The sequence below is a fragment of the Scylla paramamosain genome, chromosome 26 (assembly GCF_035594125.1).
Source record: "Scylla paramamosain isolate STU-SP2022 chromosome 26, ASM3559412v1, whole genome shotgun sequence".
Classification (NCBI taxonomy): domain Eukaryota; kingdom Metazoa; phylum Arthropoda; class Malacostraca; order Decapoda; family Portunidae; genus Scylla; species Scylla paramamosain.
The window spans coordinates 21,123,676-21,131,590 of record NC_087176.1 but is presented as its reverse complement, the minus strand read 5'-3'; the positions used below and the strand labels follow the sequence as shown (position 1 = coordinate 21,131,590).

Below are 7,915 nucleotides of genomic sequence, written 5' to 3'. Positions count from 1 at the left end.
TTTACTTAACCGTGCCTGTGTATAACGTGCAAAGCCAACACTCAAGGAAAGACAACTTACCAACATAAGGAAATAAGAGAAGCTGCAAGAAATCATCAGTTTTACTTGTGGCAGTCTCTGTATAAAACATTCTTACCTGCATCCACCTGTCACCCTCATCCATAAATCTGTGTGGTTTTCTTTCAACCTTAACAACCTGATTACTGAGTCCATTACAGTCATCCACCATTGTTGTTGAGATCCAGTGCCTTCTTATCTCTTTCAAATGTACCTGTATGAAGCTTGAACACACTATTTCTCTTCCTGTCCTTATTATTGACCATAAGGATTTTGTTTGTCACTCTTGTTATATTCCATTCATCCGTTACTGATTACTGTCCTTGAAAATTCATTTCTGCGTATCTTTTTCAAAAACCAAACTTTATCAAGCTTAAATCCATTATTTCTCGCCCTGTTCTGATTACTTACCCGGAGCAGTATGTTTGTGACACTCGTTATCTGCAACACAAATAGTAAAACATTCTACTGTACTCGGCTTAATTTTCGCTTAGTAGAATTGCCCACCAACGTTACTTTGTTATTAGCAGTCAAAGATTTAGAGGCCTAAGAGGATTGGTGGTGCAGTGGTTAGCGCGCCCGACACACAATACTAGGGTCCGGGGTTCGAATCTCCGGCTTGGTGAAGACAATTTGGACGTAAGCCAAGGAGTTGTGACCTTGCACCCCGCCAGTATTGCTGAGACGCCCTGAGCCAGAGGGATGTGGTGGATGGATTACCATCTCCCCTTCCTCTAACAGCGGGGGAGGAACTTGTCTGGTGTGGAAACAGATTAATTTTCTTGGTTAGTTTTTTTTTTTAGAATTATTTTATTTCTTAGGTAGTTTGTTAGGATAAGCTGGAGTTCTTAATTAGCTTGTTAGAATTAGTTTATCTCGTTGGAATTCATTGATTTGTTAGTCAGCTTGTTAGAATTTGTTTATTTCTTAGTTACCTCGTTGGAATTAATTGATTTCTTAGCTTGTTAGAGTTAGTTCATTTCTCAATTAGCTTGTTAAAATTTGTTGATTTCTTAGTTAGCTTGTTAGGAATAGTTCTCAAACAGACGAGGAAATGTCTGCTGGTGATGTATTCCTTCATGATTTGGTCCAGCCTCGTCACTCCTTGAGAAAATTATAGCATCTTCTAGCCCCATCCTGATTATTGACCATATAGAATCTTGTCTACATCACCGTGTTGTCTCCCCTATGCCACTTGCACACCTCCATCAGAACCACAGGAACATAACACGACAAAATATGGGTTGGTGCATGAAGTGATGAGGCCTACAAGTGGCAGTCCCTGTAGAAAACCTACCTCTCCTGATTACTAACCCTGAATATTTTGTTTGTCACCTTGTTATATCCCTTATGGCACTTGAACACCTCCATCATCACCACTTTTAACCTTTATACACCTTTCCTCTGGTTGCCATCTCCCTTATGCCACTCAAACATCTCCATCAGCTTCACTCTTGACCTACATGTACCTTCCCTCTGTTCTCTGCAGCCCTTTTGGTGTTCCACGTGCCGAGCGAATCCGGGGAGAAGGTGACTCAGGGCATCTCGGCGCTGCTCTCCATGACTGTCTTCCTCATGACCATCAGAGTCCCTGCCGCCCACTGAGAAGACACCGCTCGTCAGTGAGTACTACGCCTCGCCTCTCACTGCCCTCCCTGTACCATGCCTTACAATATACTGTCTTTGTACTGTGACTTATAATACACAGCTCCTCTTAGTAATGCGCCTCACGATACACTGCCCTCCCTGTTCTGTGCCTTACAATATTGACTTTCTTTTATTGCGCTTTACCATATATTGTTATCCCATCTTGGTCTCGTGGGACTCAACTTAATATTGGTATAAGTTAACATGATATGATCTGACTTTTACTGTTACTTCTGCTGTTACTGGTGGTGGTGGTGGTGGTGGTGGTGGTGTTGTTGATGGTGGTGCGACTACTACTACTACTACTACTACTACTCACCATCATTACCACCACCACAACTGCAACAACCAGCCCAGTAAAAACACCACAATCCCACCATTAACAACAACAACAACAAGAACAACACCAGCAACAACACTAATCTAACCTAACCCAGTCATTCCTATCAAAGAAAGTAGGTATTGACAAGACCAGGCTCATCCATCAGGGTTCAGCGAGGACTCTGTAAAATCACCCCTCGTCTGTCTCTACTTTTCTCACTACGGGAATAAGCACAGAGAAAAGGCGTTGCTACCACCTCGCCCCTTCCCCTTTAGTGGCCTTTCACAACATGCTGGGAATGTACAGACACGTACTGTGCTGGCGAACTGGAAACTAATAATGATGCACTTGTGTGAGGTTAATTGATAGATAGATGGATAGATAGGTAGATAGATAGCTAGGTAGATAGAGATAGACAGAAATATAGAGATAGATGAAAAGATAGATAGATAGATAGATAGATAGATAGATAGATAGAGAGAGAGAGAGAGAGAGAGAGAGAGAGAGAGAGAGAGAGAGAGAGAGAGAGAGAGAGAGAGAGAGAGAGAGAGAGAACTAACTACCCGTTTGTGTGTATTGCACGTGTTTGTTAGCTTGATATATGTGTATCATCAGTCTGATGATGATTTGAATATAAATTTTATTTATTTGTTTATTTCTAAATTAGTTCGTGTATCAGTGTATTTATGTAGACGAGGATTAAGCTCTGTACAAGGTGCGCAAGCCGCACGTCTTTGTGACGTGGCAGTGGGGAGGTGAGGTGAGGTGGCAGCAGGGTGATGAGGTGGCGACGAACGGTCAGCCAGGGTTAGTTGCTGTCCGCCCCTACCTGAAGTGTGTTGTGATGGATCACTGGATGTAACATTTATTCAAGACTTGGGATTATTGTATTATGCTGGTATGTATGGCTATGTTTGGTTATAATAGTACTGTGTGGGGGTTTATCAGCTGGTGTTCACTTCAAACATTTGTGATGTTCATCGACAAAATGTTTGTATTAGTGATGATCTTTTATGATGACAGTGTTAATGTGATTGTGTGGTCGGCTATTAAGATTGATAGTTACTCGGGGAATATTTCATGTATTACAGTTTATGAATCCAACTACTGGTTCGGAAAGTTCATGGAGGCAATCCATATGCGGCTGGAGCTACCGTTGTGAGTTATAATTCTAATGATTATTATAAGTGAAGATCAATGTGGTTGATTGGTTATATGATTGATTTTAATTGTACTTAGCATATGGTGAATTCTACATACATCCATTCTCAATTTTCATATTGATCTACTTATTAATGATGCTTGGGTACTTATGAGAAAAAAAAAAACTGATGTATTTATTGTAATGATTTTGACAGGTCCAAACGCTTGTAATAAAGAAGTTATGGCAGTGTTCAAGCTGTGTTAATGGATGCCTCTATACAATATGAACTGTATGGTATATCTTATTTCAGGTTTGCTTCATGGTAATCATCAGTGTTTCCTTTGCTAAAATGAACCTAACACATAGGTCAGTACAAAATTAAAAGAATAAGGTATCTATTTATTTACATTGTTTCGGTCTTTACTTACGGATTCCCTCAGTGGGCTCCTTACTACAGCCACAGACTTTCGTAGTGCATCACATTATATTATGAGTATCACTGAATATCACTATAAACACAGGTGGTAATACCCGCTGCTCGAGTATAACTATAACCAGATTATTATCAGTCTCTCGTAATGGATTTCACTGTCCACCACAACCACCACCACCATAACCACCATCACCACCACCACCTCTAACAGCAGTAAAAATGTAACCAACGCAGTTTCTCTCTACAGCTCGGGGTAGGGCCAACTCGGCCCTTTTCCATCTCGGCCCATTATGAAAAGGCAACTCGGACCATCTTGTGGACCAACTCGGACCATTCTCATTTTCTGAAATACCAAGTCGGACCACCATGTTTGCCGACTCGGACCATCATAAACTGTGGGCAGTGTTGCCAACCTCTACAGACGTCTCCGCCCTACACACTTACTGAAATTACCCTCCATTTGCCTTCATTACCCTACGACTCGGGATGAAAAAACAAATTGTCATAATACTGGCGCAGCCGTAATTATTAAATTATTATTATTAAAATTCCACTGTAAACTACATGTAAGCAATACATAAGCTAATTATTTCTTTAATCACGAATCAGTAACCGCTTCATTTGAGCGTGGGAAAAAAAATCTCGACAAGCTGCACGTGGCTTCACGTATGAACGTGTATTATCACTACATTTGTTAGATTCAAACCATCATAAACTATCGCACAGAGGGGAGCAGGTCGTTTCGGCCGTGAGCACTCTAGGCCTAGAGTCGTTTAGGCCGTGATCCCTTTACGCCGAGAGTCGTTTAGGCCGCGACTCTGTAGGCCGTGGGTCGTTTAGGCCGTAATACTGAGATCCTTTTTATAGTTTTTATAGTGCAGTCGATGCTGGAGGACTACTGTGGAGGCGAGAAGTGTGACGTGATTGCATGCTAATGAGTTTTATTGATACTCTTGATAATGTATCGAGAGATCGATACCTCCATAAAATAAAGGTAATAAATGGAAGAGACCTATATACAGTGGAAGAGACCTATATGCAGTGGAAACTATGTTCCGTAGCGTACATACACACATATTAATCGTTTTATGAGGTACTGCAGGAAGTGCACGAAACCCAGTCATTGAAAATACCGGGTTTCACAGCTCCCATTAATCAGCTCAAGATACACCATTATCACATTTCCTGTTCTGCCACCTCTCACACCTTGAAAATACCGGGTTTCACAGCTCCCATTAATCAGCTCAAGATACACCATTATCACATTTCCTGTTCTGCCACCTCTCACACCTGTGTCGCACAGCAAACCTTGCCGTGTCCGTACAAGTGCAATTACAATTACGAAACCTACATACTAATTTTGAAACAGTCTCAATTAGTTAATTCAAAATATTACTAAATTCGAAACCTATAATTTCGAAAGTCTCAAAACACTGTCTTGCTTACTTAGTTGATGTGTTGAAATCAAATTCTGCGTATTCGTTATTCCCTCACACCTCATCGCTCAGGATGCCTACCACATTTCCTCGTGTTGTTTGCTCTCGACGTGTACGATTCAACCAGCATGCTTTGCAGTGTGACCATTGTCAAGAACGGCAGCACAGACTCTCGGCCTAAAGGGATCACGGCCTAACCAACTTGAACTCGGACAGAGAAGAGTGCTTCACACACTTGTCAGATTCAAACCATCATAAACTATCGCACAGAGAAGAGTGCTTCACACATGTGTGATTCTTGGTTCACTCACACGATGTCCAGGCCAGATATCACTTGTACACGGCAGAAGGCAGTCACGGCAGAAGGCAGTCCGATCATGGACAAGTGTTTGGTGTGCAAAGACGTAGCGCGTCCTCGACAGGTGAGACTACAGGATTTAATCGTTAATTGAATTTATTGTAACTATGTTGAACAGTTTTCTGAAATACTGATTATATCTAGTGTACACTAAAATATCGACATGAACCTCGGAATATGATTTTTTACAGGAGGCATTGTTGTGTGATGGATGTAAATCGTGGCAACACAGAACCTGTAAGACTGGGATTTCAAGGGAGGACTATAGAAGAGCTGTAAGGGAGGGTCTTGACGTGAATTGGAGCTGCACAACTTGCTCTTCTGTACAAGACATCGCTGTACATGACTGCGCTGAGGATCATCTACCTACTCCGACCCAGGCGTTAGTGGATGATATAAATTCTGAAACTTGTCTAGACGAAGACACCTTGGACAACGACACTTTGGACTGCTCTGAGGCTCATCCACCTATTATACCGTATGAAAAAATGTGTGCATCTTCACAAAGGGGCAAGCAGAAACTTGTGGACAGTCTACGATTTTCATACACATTTAAAAGAAAAACAAATGTTGGTGTTCATTGGCGCTGTGCAGTGCGTACGTAATAAAAAGGTTACCTGTAACATGATGGTAAAGGAAGTGAACGGAGTGTTTATCAGAGGAGCCAATGAACATTCACACCCACCGGAAGCATGTCCTTTGACTACAAGCATGGTTTCAAAGTTAATTAAAGACAAAGCAATGGATGCTGTATTTCGCCCAGCTTTAGAAATCGTGGAGGAAGTGCTTCTTGAGCACGTTGAACCAACAAAGCCTACTGCCTCGCTACCTGCACCGGTGAATCTAGCTCGCCAAGCAAACAGGAAGCGGCGAGCTAACAGACCTGCTGAGCCCAGTGACCTAACTTTTTGTATTAGTGAGGAGCACATTCCACCTAAATTTCTTAAAGCAGATATAAGTATAGGAGACAGACGCCACCTATTGTTTGCAACACAAGAACAGCTTCAGTTACTTGCTAAAGCAAGAAACTGGTATGTTGATGGAACTTTTAAAGTAGTGAGGCGACCCTTTACCCAGCTTTTTAGTATTCACGCATTTATGAAGTGCGATGGTAACGTAAAACAAACGCCTCTGTTGTTTGTGTTAATGTCGGGTAAGAGATGTAAAGATTATAGGATAATTTTTAGTAAACTCAAAGAAATTTTAGATGGACAATTAAAAGTAAAAGAAGTTATCCTTGATTTTGAACAAAGTATTTGGCGTGCTATCCCAGAAGTTTTCCCACATGTAGTTATGCGTGGTTGTGCATTTCACTGGGGAGAAGCAGTTTGGAGGAAGGCGCAAGTTCTTGGCCTCCAGTCTGCTTACACACATGATAGCAAAACCTACAAATTTGTAAGACAGCTGTTTTCTCTGCCGTATGTACCTGATGATCACATAGAAGGACTTTTTATAAGATTCTGTAGAAAAGCAGCTGGGTCACAACCACTCTTATTTAGAGTACATAAACAGTACATGGATTACGTCAGAAATGTGGCCTCCCAAAGTTTGGTGTGTATTTGATCGAAGTGTAAGAAGTAACAATGACGTTGAAGGATGGCATTACAGACTTAATATGAAAGCACGTCAAGGCCAACTGAACTTCTATACTTTAATAACCCTACTACACACACAGGCTAGACTTGTAACGCTTCATGTAAAGTTTATAAATGATGGAAAGGTGTTGGCGTCACCAAAAAAATAAATATACAAAACACGGACGACTAGTCATGCTTTGGGAGGAATTTTCTCTGGGCACTAGAACAGCAAAAAGCTTACTGAAAGCTGCCTCTCATCATATTGCTGTGAATATGTAATGACTTGATTTTTCATGAAATACTCTAGTTTTATTTTTTAAACTGACTTTTGCATGTTTTTAGACTACAATTTTAATTGTATTTTACTGACTTTTGCATGTTTTTAGAGCATAATTTTAATTGTATTTTATCGTGAAATAAGTCAATTTTGAGCTGCTGAATTATTATTTAACTTTTAAACATGGTCCAAGTTGGTGGTCCGAGTTAGTATAGACCAGGGCCGAGTTGGTGATGGTCCGAGTTGGGGGTGTAGCCTACAGCTCTACTGACTATTTAATTTCATTGTCTACCACCATTCTCACTAACAGCGGCGAAAAGAGACTGGGTTATATACCGAATCAATTTCTCTCTTCTCTTCTACTGACTGTATTATTTTAGTGTCCACCTCCACATCTAGCAAAAAAAAAAATAAAAAAGTATAACCAAGGGAATTTGTCTCCACGTCTCCACTGACTATTTAGTTTCTGAAGTGGAAAGCATTAGTACACGCTCTGTTCGCTAGAATACACGTCATCGACTGTCACAGTATTTACCACCAGGCAGTAATGGAAATCTTGTCAATAAATCCTTTGTGATGTGTGACGCCAAACCAACGACATCTACAACAATTTTCTTTTTTTTTCATTAATTTGTTCTTTTACTCTCTTTTTTCACATGACTGG

At 40.9% G+C, this 7,915-nt stretch overlaps 2 long non-coding RNA genes across 8 annotated transcripts in view; both read left to right on the top strand.

Annotated features, from left to right (window-relative positions):
- Positions 1-7,915, top strand: part of LOC135113821 (uncharacterized) — a 117,774-nt gene that overhangs the window by 88,893 nt on the left and 20,966 nt on the right. For all 7 annotated transcript variants that reach the window (XR_010275072.1, XR_010275077.1, XR_010275070.1 and 4 more), the window contains one exon: positions 1,547-1,679. This is a non-coding gene — a long non-coding RNA (uncharacterized LOC135113821). The remainder of the gene's footprint in view (positions 1-1,546; positions 1,680-7,915) is intronic.
- Positions 2,544-3,988, top strand: LOC135113822 (uncharacterized). Its single transcript, XR_010275078.1, has 4 exons — positions 2,544-2,924; positions 3,118-3,184; positions 3,481-3,536; positions 3,851-3,988. It is a non-coding gene; the product is annotated as an uncharacterized LOC135113822 (long non-coding RNA).